The sequence below is a fragment of the Ambystoma mexicanum genome, chromosome 5q (genome assembly GCF_040938575.1).
Source record: "Ambystoma mexicanum isolate Mex_15411 chromosome 5q, UKY_AmexF1_1, whole genome shotgun sequence".
NCBI lineage: Eukaryota > Metazoa > Chordata > Amphibia > Caudata > Ambystomatidae > Ambystoma > Ambystoma mexicanum.
In genome coordinates, this window is record NC_090933.1 from 321,540,713 (window position 1) to 321,553,122 (window position 12,410).

Below are 12,410 nucleotides of genomic sequence, written 5' to 3' on the forward strand. Positions count from 1 at the left end.
CATCTGCTGCCCCGAACAGCTGGGTGTTGGCAAGTGCAGGGGCAGATGCAGCCAACAACACCCCGGTTGTGAGTCTGCCAACCAGGACAGTTTCACTCAATGACCCTGCCACAACGGATGTCGATGCGCAGGGTCCATTAGAGGGCACCCAGCTGCCACTGACACAAGTCAGCCCTTTGGTCGTCCCTCCACCTGCCACTCCTTTGGCTCAATCCACAAGTCCCACTGGCCATACTGATCAGGGCGGCATCAGCTAGCCAGGGTCTGTGCCACAATCCAAGAGGAGGAAGGTTGCACCTGCAGCACAGGCTGGGACCCCACACACAGCCACGACCTCCTGCATGTCGAGGAAGAAGCCTTTCTGCAACCAGGAACTGGACTTCATCGTGGGCTACGTGCGGAAACACAGCCGTGACATGCTAGTGGGTGCTAATTGTCAGACTACGGCTGCCCACCGTGATACCCACTGGGAGCAAGTTGCGGAACATGTGAGTGCATTCGGCCATGAGGTGCGCAAGGCGCAAGAGTGCAAAAAGCGTTGGAATGACCTCAAACGCAGCGCTAAGGCTAAGCGTGCCTCAAATTACAACTTGACTCTTGTGACTGGCAGTGGGCCTGCACCGGAGGAGGAAGACCTCTCTCTGTATGAGTCACTCGTTGCGGAGTTCATACCATCTGAATTGGTCGAAGGAGTGGGAGAGATGCCGGACTTTGATGCACAGTCCGGTGAGTGTTGATGTGTGTTTGTCGAGGACGTGTGTGTTTTACTTATGTGATGTGTTGTGCATGACTGCCACTACATGTCACGTGTACATGGTTATGATGTGTGAGTAATGCAATGCTTCCCTGATGCATGTCTACTCTGCTGGATGGAGGACATGTGGAGCAGACAGGGACTGCCCACATCACCACTTTTGCACCATAGTCACATGCTGGTTACCAGTATGCCCCTCCGGTCCATTTTCCAGCTCACTGGCACTTCTGCATGTAGTGTGGGGTGAGCTTCCTCTCAGCCCAGGAACTATGCATAGCATGACCGACATGCATGTGTCCTCTGCCGGCAAGGGGGTAGCCAATGTGGGCATGCTCCCTTGCCCCTCAACCCCCTGCTCTGCACCCAATTCCATCTCAGCACTGGTCTGCAACAATATTGCTGTTGATTACTTCCCTGGTCATGCATCCTGTGTACATTCTAACATCCAGCGGGCAATCTGCCAGGCATATCCATTGTTGTACATCCTTATTGCTTGATGCAGGGTGTATCACTTGGACTGTGCAGAGGTCAGATGCCCCGCAGGGACATGAGTGCCGATTCATGCTCCATGTGCACTCCATGCATGCCCATATGTGTCCATGACTGGATGATCACTGTTATACAAGTCCTTGATGACCCAAATTGCATGGCATTTCATCTGCCTTCCCATTTCAACTGTGGCTCAGTACTGCGTTGCACACATGTTTAGGGTCTGACAATCTGTGAGGGTCACAGGCCTCAGCCTGTTTAATGGCCAATGACTCTTCTCCAGCAGCAGGCGGCACGGTCCATGGCCCGCTCGCTCAGGCTGGGCATGGCGGCCTCAGACAGTGCACGCCAGGCTGAAATGTCGTCCCTGCGTCAAGCAATTGCTGCTCACGCAGAGGCACACATGAAGGCCCCGAGGGAGGAGCATGCTTCCCTCAGATCCACTCTGGGTGTCCTTCTGATGTCCCAGAGGGAGCGGGCAGAGGAGAGGTTTGCACAGCTTGAGCGTACCATCTTGGCTGTGCTACATGCTTGCCAGGAGGTGCAGTGGTTGTCCAGCCAGGCCTTGCAGGAGGAACTCCGTGTTATACGTGCTACCTTGCAAGAGGAAGCACGTGTATCACGGGAGGTTCTGCATGCAGACCTACTTGTCATCGCCACACATAACCAGGCTCACCCGTCCGGCAGACCTGCTGCCGACGAGGGGCAAGCTGCGGCTAGGCATGGTCATGCTCCTGTGCCACGTCCTCCTTTCCAGGAAGAGCCAGACTCGGACGACAATCTATCTCCCACATAGGTCGGGCTGTGCAGGCGTTGAGCCCATGGAGGTTTTTTTTTTCCTCAGCATCATCGCATGTGGGTGTTGAGCAGCACCCTTTACCTCCCCCTCCTGGGTAACTCCCCACCCAGGTCGTATGTGGCCATTTTTGATTTTTCTTTCAGTTTAGTTAGTTAAGTTTCTGTTTGATAGTTAGTTTAAATAGGTAAAGTAGGTTTTTCATAGTTAGTGTAATTAGTTAATATAGTTAAAAATTGCTAGTCTATTGTGCTTTCATGTGATGGTGTGGTGCTTTGTGGCTTTTGAAAGCATCCACTGTCTGTTCTTCAAGCTTGTCTTGTGTATGTGTTTGCTGCTTGGGGTCCTTGACTCACATATGCCACTCCTGCTTCCCTTATCCATGGGCTCGCAAGGATGGTTCGGTGTAACAGCCTATTACACAAGGGCAATGAACTGTCATATCTGTGGCATGTCTGCTGCTGTGGAACTTGTGTTTACAACCCTAGTGGGGATGATTGGGGTGTAATTGACCACTGTTCTTCTTTTGCTAGATGGTGTGTTTAGTGATTCATGTGTACATTCATTGCTATGCATTGTGTAGTATGTTTCTTATCTTTAATGAACATGTGCTTGTTGAAAATCATGCCGTAGATAGTGTGTTCCACACTGTTGCTGTGAAAGACGGACTGATGGTGTGATTTCTGATGTACGTCTCTGACATGGTCCACTCATGTAATTCCTGAAGTGACACACACAGATGAATATTAAGCATTAATCATGTGTTTCATGGATTTTCTGCAGGGGGATGAGCCTCAAGACCACCTTTGCCAGCAGACATGGGCCATTGGACGTCTGGAATCTGGACGCGTTTGGTGGTGCCGGCATGCGCATGTGCACGCAATCAGAGGCACAGGGGTTGCGATCATACATCCACCTGGCCAGTTGAACATGCATGCCTAGTAGCAGCACTGACGGTGAGCTTGGACAAATATTGGTGTTGAAGCACACAATACAGCTCAGATGTGTTGGTGGACTGATGGCTAGTTGATGGGAAAGTTGTCTGGGGCACCTGCATGGGCAGTGGCACATACCCTCCGTTCTACCATGGTCCATTGAGGCACTTGTATTAGGCATGTGGAGTTGCAAGACATGGAATGAAGCAGCTCACAGGGACAGAGAGCAAGGGACATACTCGGGTGCAGTCCATTTCATTTCCAAGTAGAATTTGATACATGCACTGGCTACTTTATTTTGGTCATGGTGGTACAGAACTTGTTCTGAAGTCAGACCTTGCTATATGCGTCTGTCTGCTTACCCAGGGAACATTGCATGTTGTGTGAATCGTGACACATTGGTGTTCCATTTGCCACGCACCCACTGGTGCCTGACTTAATGCATTTACTGTGTATGAACCATCACAGGGGTAATGTTACGTATGGGTATGAAGCATCCACACAAGATTGTCTGTTTGTAGAGTATTTTGTTACTTTGGGGCATATTTGGTGTTGTGTTTGTGTGTTTTGGGCATGCACAGATTATTAACTGTGGCTCTCTTTGCAGCATTGAACTGCTCCTGTTACCGGACCAGAGAGTGCGCAGGCAGGAGGCCAGCACTCACCCCAGAGATAAGTTTATCTTTGACTTCCTTTTGAGTAATTTGCTGCTATGTGCATGTGAACATGTTTGGTCTATTTGTGTATGTGTTAATGTGTGTACTACATTTTGGTGCATTCCCTACTTTCCCGTTCAATCCTACTCCCCTCTCCTGCCCCTCATTCCGGTTATACAGTATGCCAATGCCTGTGCCGACTGCATATCCCTGACCCTCCTTCCCCACCAGGGTCTCAGAGGCCTGTGTGAGTTAGACCTTGCAGGCACCTATTGGGGGTGGTTGTTTTGTGCCACTCCTGCGCCTGTACATGGGAGCTGTGACAGTAGACATCCTTTGTGTTGCATCATTCTATGTTATGTACCACACATGGTTCAGATCCTGTTGTGACATTGTTTTACTGTGCTACCTTGGTTGTTAACATCATTGTGGTAGTACTTGGCCTTTGTGGCGTACTGCTACTTGAAGTCATCTCCTGGAGGCTGTTCTGGTTTGTTTTACTGCCTGCAGGGTATTTGCTTGGCTTCTGTGTTATCCTGCTTTGAGTTCTCTTGGATTTTGTGCTTTTGCAAATCTAGGTGGACTCTGAGGGTGCTGGCAACTTTTTACACACAAGGTGGGAGATGGTGACAAAGGGGAAGGGTGATCCTGTGGCCAGGTGGAATTCAAGGATGTTGGATGAATAACCTAGATGCAGTTGTTCAGTGGGTCGTGATGATTTCTGAGGGAGGCGGGGTGTTTTGTTGTTGATAGTTGCCTTTCCCTGCAGTGTGATGGGCACCCTGAAATTGTAATTGTGCTTTACTATGTACATGATGTATTCTGCTCATCAATGCCTGTTCATGTGTTGTGTTTACCTTTCAGGTGTGAGGGGATAGTTGTGGTTTGACATGCTGGGGTATACACATGGTGAATGTTCACATGTGATGTGTAGAGTACAGTGATGGTCACTTGATTTCACATGCATATGTTGAGTGCATGTCCCTACTGACCCACACACTCGCACTATGATCCACTACATGTACAACCACCTTTACATGTCCACATGTACACTCTGTTTGCCTTCTGGTGCCCACTGTGTCCCTGCAGCGAATGTTCTATGACCATTTGTGGATCCTGTACATGCCTAATTTTGTTATTTTATGTAGTTTGTCGCTTAGATGTGATGCTCAGGGTGTGCATCACACACAATGGCTGTTCACTGTGCTGTTGCGCTGAGCAGTGTGTTGCAGGAGGTGGACATGGCACACAGTAGCTGCAGTGTTGATTATGCAATGCACATTGTGCATGTGGACAGGCATTCATTGTTATGTTTCAAATACGACTTTTGGAATGCATTTGGGTATGACTTATTTTGGGTGGGAGGTTGTTGGTCAGTCATTTCATCTGATTCCATGCCAGGCATCATTGTCTGATGCCCATTTACATTTTTCACATGGCAAGGTGTACCTTATTGGTACTGTGTTGGTGTATGGCTATTGCTTGCCATGTCATGTTGTGGTTTGGGAGGGTTTGAGTGACATACCAGTGATAGTCATGGCCTGTTTTGCAGGTCTGTGTGACTCACACCTTGCATGTGTGCCTTTTGGTCACACAGGATTGCTTGTGTTTAAGTATCTAGGGATGCACACAATGTGGCAATTCCATGGCAACAATCTCAGGGTGGTAAGGCTGTGACAGTTGGCTGTCTCTTTGTCATCAACGATTGTCACCTGGTATGTGCCAGGCCTGTGTGCACTCTGCAGGGTTGGGAGTTTAGGTGAAAAATCTGGCCGCAAGCTGGAACCGGGCTTCCTCGACACGTGCCCTATCCCCTCCCATGGGCAGTGCCTGTGCCTGTGGTTGGGGATGTGGGGGCACCACCATGTCCACCGGTATGCCCTGCCGTGGTGCAACATTGTGCAGGACACATGCTGACACAATTATCCTGCACACTACTGAGGGTGCATAGAATAGCTGCCCGCCAGAGCGGTCAAGGGAGCGGAAGCGTGACTTGAGCACTCCGAATGTGCGATCCACTATGGTCCTGGTTGCAATATGGGCCGCGTTGTATTTTAACTGGGGTGGTGCGATGGGGTTCCGGAGTGGCGTCATCATGTGGTTGCTCAGAGGGTAGGCACTGTCCCCTGGAGAGGTGATAATGGTTGTGATTATTGGGGTTTGTGTATTTGTGTGTGTGTGTGACATGCATGCATGTGCACGGGCATTTGTACTCACCTAGGAGCCATGTGTCGCCATGCTGCCCAGCTTCCAGGGCCCGGCTCAGGGCAGACATTCTGTATATGAAACTGTCATGGGTCGAGCCACGGTAGTTTGCATAGACAGAGGTGATGATTCCCTTTGCATCGCATACCACCTGTTCGTTGATGAAATGACAGTGCTTGCGGTTTTGGTAGATGTGCTCAGTGGCCCTAGGTGGACGTAGGGCCACATGGTGGCAATCTATGGCACCGAGCACTTTGGGGAAGTGTGCCACCCTGTAAAAGTCCTGGACAACGGCCGGCCTTTCTGCAGGTGTTCTGGGCATGTATATGTGCCTGCGGACTGAGGGGCGCGCTGTCATGATTGCCAATACCTGGTGTATGCAGCGTGACTGCGTGGCTGTGAGACCCCACTCACTATGGCAGTAGTCCGCTGAAAAAACCCAGTGACCAAAAAATGCAGGACATTGAGCACCTTCTCCAAGGGGCTCAATGCTTGGGAGCAAAGGGTGGGGGATGTTAGGTCATCTTCCCACTACCTGACCAGGTCTAGGATGATATGGGGTGGAAACCTATACCTGCCATAGACCTGGTTGTCAGGCATCCCAAAAAGTCTTGTCTGTGGTGATAAAATGCGTGCCCTGGCTAATCTCCTCCTCCTGCGGTGTCCCACGATCTGTGCTGCGACAAATGGGGCATTCATCGTAGCTGTATATACATGTTTGTTGTTTGTGTGCACTTTTATGCTGTGTGCATGGACGCTTCTGCCTGCCTTCGTGTGGCGGATGTGTTGACGCCTGTGTTCCATGAATCGGCCCCTTGGTGTTTTGCACTCATACAGTTTAACTAGAAGGTATCTCCTTTTAGTATGGTGTGCAGTCAGCATTGATATATGATTAAACTGGTTCTTAGATCTACTTTTATCAAGACAAGCAAGAGAGTGACCCTAAAGTCAAATTTGTTCACAAACTTCACAGTCATCTATTCTTTGTAGCATCTTCATCTGTCTTTGAACATTATCATTTTTGTGCAAAACTGCCACTCCTCACAATCCTTATTTCGGCTTATTTTTGACTGACCTACACTATCAATTTCTGTATTATTACACAGCATAATGTCTTCTTTTTTTTAGGAATCACACCATTTTGGACTTCATAGCTACGTCCACTCTCATCAATAGCTAGTGGAACATTCTTTCCTTGAATGTAACTCTCCCCATTAAAAAAAATCTTTCAGTATGAGAAGTGTGTTTCCCCTCTCCACCAAAGATGTCTCAAAAACTCTCACATGAAATTACACAAACTGCTTCTATTTTTGTATAGAATGGTGTAGTCACCTTAAGTAATTTCTTAAGTGTATGCAATACAAAAATGAACCATTTTCTTTTCATATCAAAAGCTTTATTAATCATTACTTCTACTTTTTTCTTATCTTTATTTTCTGTACTAGCTAGTAACATATTTGATACATTTATTTCTTGTTTTACTTTGAAGTAAAACATTCTTGTTCCCAGCAATACTTTGTGTTGGCAAATCTCTTATTTGAAATTGCACATTTTTAAAACTATCATCAACACCAGGTACTATTGTATTATCTACAGGATTTGTATCTACCGATATAAAAACAGTACCTTTTGAATTATGAAACTCTAGAACTTTGCTTCCCTGCAGACAACCCTTTCTTATGGATCCTTGTTGTTCCTTTCTTGACGGCATCTTAAAAAAAAAACTGTATTAAAAAAATTGAATGATTAAGTTCAAGCATTGTGTTTCTTTATGTTTTCAATATATATTATAACTTTCAAGCTCACGCTGATAGGTGGAGATGGAATTTAACGGCTAGCCAACCCAGAATTTGTATGGCCAAGTGAAACAAAAGACTCAGTCAAAGCTGCAGGATGTAAAATTGTGTGTCTGCCCGTAAGCCCAGATGTAATAGTTATTCGCACCCTGGGATTTGCCTGTGGTGCAAATCAATTTCATTTTTTTTTATTCCTGACAAAAGATAGGAGTACACCACCCATCAGAAAAAAAAAAAAAATTGCCCCCGCAATTTAAATCAAAAGAGCACAGGTCCCTTTTCAGATGACAGCAAACATAAAAAAAAACTGTTCCAAATTGGCCACTATGATTTAAATATTAACCTTTACTTTGAACTAATACTACTACTACTAGTCAACAAAACATATCAGCATGTATATCCTCTCTCCACTACCCATCCCCACTATCACTACAGTTTGAATGGCTAAGTCCCCTGGCAGCACCATAACACTACCTATCAAACCTAATCAATAACACTGTAATCCCCATACCACTATACACTTCTTAAATAAAACCTCACATACATAACTTCAGAGTACAATTCACAAACAACTATAGAAATAAAGTTCACTAGAAACAATGTCACATTTCTTAATTCACATTCATAAAGGATTTCTCAAATATGTAAGACATCTTTGCTCTAATATACCAACCAAATACTCATTCATCTAGGTTATCTTCTCAATTCAGAAGTAACGTGATAACAGAACATAGTACCAAAAAAAAAAGATAGTGCACTGCCACTTAGTTGGTCCAACCCACTCCAGTTTTCACATCTCACAAGCCTCTGATTTAAAGCTGAATGCTCGCTCCAGGCACACACCATTGAGTATAATAGTGGTCATATAACTAGGCCCTACCACACCTTTGCTTCTCCCAACACCCATTTAATTACTCATTATAAGCCATCATCACCAAAAAAAACATGCACAATTAACTACCTCACCTGTTTTCACCTATTTCAGCATAATAAGAATAGCCTGACTGACAAACTAATAACGACTACTGCTACTCAAATAAAGATGTCAGCATGTATGTCCTCCCTTCACTGTCCATCCTACTCCACAAACGTTTCAATGGCCATGTTCCCTACGCAGCCCCAGATAGCTTTCTTAACAAACCTCATCAATAATACTGTTTCCCCCAACCCACTATGCACCCCCATTCATCACATCTCCCTATGTCAGTGCAATGCATAACAACATATTGCATTACATAGCATGGAACCCAAATAGATTCCTACCCTTCCAAAACACACCGTTAGCAAGCAAATTGGAAACATTCCAAATATGATTGTTTATTATTATTTCTAAATTACTACCAACAATGACATGGCAGTGAAAATCCTGCATTATATAACAATGTGCCATATAATATCAAATCCTATCCACATATCCACTAAAAAAATCACCTTCTTCACTTCATGAATTCAAACTTCCACAATTCTAACACAGTAAAAAATCCCCAATATAGGGACACAAAAAAGCAGCTTAATATCCAACTACAAAGCACACACCCAGTGACAATATTTGTCAAGGGTAGAGTTATACTGCTTGGTTCACAATAGGTTTCTTATGCACTCTCATTTACATCACATCTTCCAATGTCACTGAAAAACAACATTTATTCGGAAATATATTTTCTGTCAAATATAAGCATAGCATAACATGTCATACTGCTTCATCACTCTCCTAAATACACTGAAGTAAAATATGGAAAACCCTAATTTGCAAACAATACTTATATACTTGACCAAATGAGACACCTAAACATACTTCATGTGTCTTACAAATACAAGTAAAACACGGGCAATTCTCAGTCACACTGCACCGACCATTGCAAAATGGGCATGTATTACAAGTAATTGAAAAGAGATGTAATCATGAGTCCAACGGATTTATTCAAGAAGTAGACTGACACGTGTTTTGAGTCTTGACTGACTCTTCATCCGAGGCAAAACATAATACAATGCACAATGATAAACAATTTGTACACCATTAAATAAACAATTAAAGTTGGAAAAGCATCCATTGAACACATTGAAAACAAAACAAGAGGCATAAAGTACAGGGGCAACAAGAAAGGGTGTAGGCAAGAAATAATGTCATATGTCAAGATATCAGATATAAAAAAACAAACATAAGTAATGAGAAAAAATCAAAAAAACACACATTACCACATTCACATGATGTTGAGTTGAATGGGAATTACATGGAGTCAGAATACAAGAAGTAGACAGGGAACAAAGCAAACAAAGGTGCAATAGTTAACATGCATCCACGGAAATGACTGTAGCAGCGCATTCAAAGAAGCAATGTTGACCATTAAAAACAATAATGGGGGCTTGTTAAGTATATGAACCCTTGTCAATTGAATGCGGATAAAAATTGCCAAAACGAAAGTACCTTGAACTGAAGATGGGACCTAATATTGAATAATTGTGGGACGCTACAAAAGGGGGATCGAATTGCAGCAGCAAAAAAAGGAAAAAAAAGTGTGTTTTCAAACGCCAGTCTCCACAAATATATCAATCCCAGGCATACAACCTGGGGCACAAGAGGGGGGGGTGGGGTAGTCCAAGGCAGCGGAAACGCACCACCCGCCCGAAGACTTACTAGAGCAATGTCTCAGCAGCAATTGTCCAATCTGAACCCACAAACTTATTCACTAATTTAAGCTCATATTCACTCTCTATGGCTGAAACAACTGTTCTTAACGAGAGTCTTTCCTTTGTTCCATCAGCCTCAAATAATTTTGTGGATATTCATATTGATCTTTTTAAGTTTACACGTAAACTCAAACTTCAAAAAAAAATTTGAGACGCAAGTTCGGAATTACAAACCTCCACCACCCACTCCTATTCCATCTCAGATCTCTATGCAAACACTCCTTACTACCCATGTCCTAATGACACTTGAGGACACAGCACCTTAAATGCAAACCAGTATTTCACAAGTATTAAAGGAGCTCAATATTGTTCAACAAAACGTCAGCATTAAGATTAAGAAATCAAAGTTTTCCCCTTCCTTTCCTTCCGATAATGTTATTGATACTTTCTATCAGGCAGTCATTAAGGACACTGATCTATTGGAAGACTCTGTTTCAACACACAAATCCACTTATAAGTGTAATCTTAATAAACTTGAGTTTCAAGCAATTCAACATTTGTCTGGCAACCCTGAATTAATCATCAAAGAGGCCGACAAGGGTGGGAATGTTGTTGCCATGAATCGTCTTGATTATATTACCATGGCTATGCAGCATTTGAATTCAGTTGGTTGTTATTCCATTTTTCCCAACAACCTCCTGAAGGCCATTCATGCGGTAGCTAATGATTTAATTTCCAAATGGCACAAAATGGGCCTGCTTACGGATGTAGAAGGGCATTTCCTCACCGTAGACGGACCCATTATGCCCATCGTATATTTCCTTCCCAAAATTCACACAAAATTCACAGATATACCAGAAGGGAGACCAATAGTCAGTGGTGGTGGTGGTGTACTGGAACCAATTTCTATTTACATAAATTAATTCTTGTTACCAGTGGTACTTAAGACTCCAACATATATCAGAGATACAATGCATACACTAGAAATTCTAGACAATCTGGATTTTCCAATCAATTGCTGGTTAGTCACATTAGACGTTGAAGCATTATACACTTCCATAGACCACCAGAAAGCACTAGAAAGTGTTGATTTCCTTTTCCATGAATTCTCTGCATCCTGTTTTGATCATATCGAAATGGTGAAGGAGTTTTTGATATTTACTTTGCAGAACAATGTTTTTGTTTTTAATAATAAATACTTTAAGCAATTAATTGGGGTGGCTATGGGTGCTAGATTTGCACCAGCACTCGCCAATGCCTTTATGCTTTCTTTTGAGCAAAAATGTGTATTTGTCAATTCTGCTTATCTTCCCTACATGAAATTGTGGAAATGATATTGTCTTAATTTGGACTGGTACACAAGAATCACTGCTAGAATTTGTTGCTTATCTCAACAATAATGATTGGGGTTTACAATTCACCTCCACCATTAGTCAAACTCACATTGATTTCTTTGGACCTTTCAATTGATCTTAATCCAAATGGTTTGGTGACAAAAACTTTCCGCAAGGCTACTTCTGTTAATTCAACTTTACATGCGGACAGTTGTCACACAAATCATGTTAAAGCAAAAATCCCCAAAGGTGAGTTTATTCATGCCAAGAGGAACTGCTCGGATTCCAAGGACTTTCATTATGAAAGCATTGCTGTTAAATCACGGTTTCTTGCGAGAGGCTATCACCATAGCTGTCTCGACAAAGCAATTGCCCCAGTTAAAGAGAGCGGATTTGCTAGCACCCAAAACTCGAGAGAAGTCATCTGCGACTCAGAAGATAAGGTTCATCACCAGATTCAATTCAGATAGTCATAAGATCCACAGGATTTTGGAGAAACACTGGCACCTGCTACACCTTGATTCTGACATTGCCAACTGGCTTGATCCTACTGTAAGAAATACATTCAGTAAAGGCAAATCGCTTAAAAACAAACTTTGCCCATCATTCATGAGCTCACCTACTCCCAAAACTACTTGGTTGGACTCTGCACATGCTGCGGGTTTCCACAAATGTGGATTCTGTAAAATGTGTAAGTATACTTTGGAAACTTCACAGGTCTCTTTTGGTACTCGAGGAGACCATATTATCAATTCATTTCTTAATTGTAACTCTAAATTTGTTGTTTATTGTGTAATTTGCACTTGTGGACTTAAAT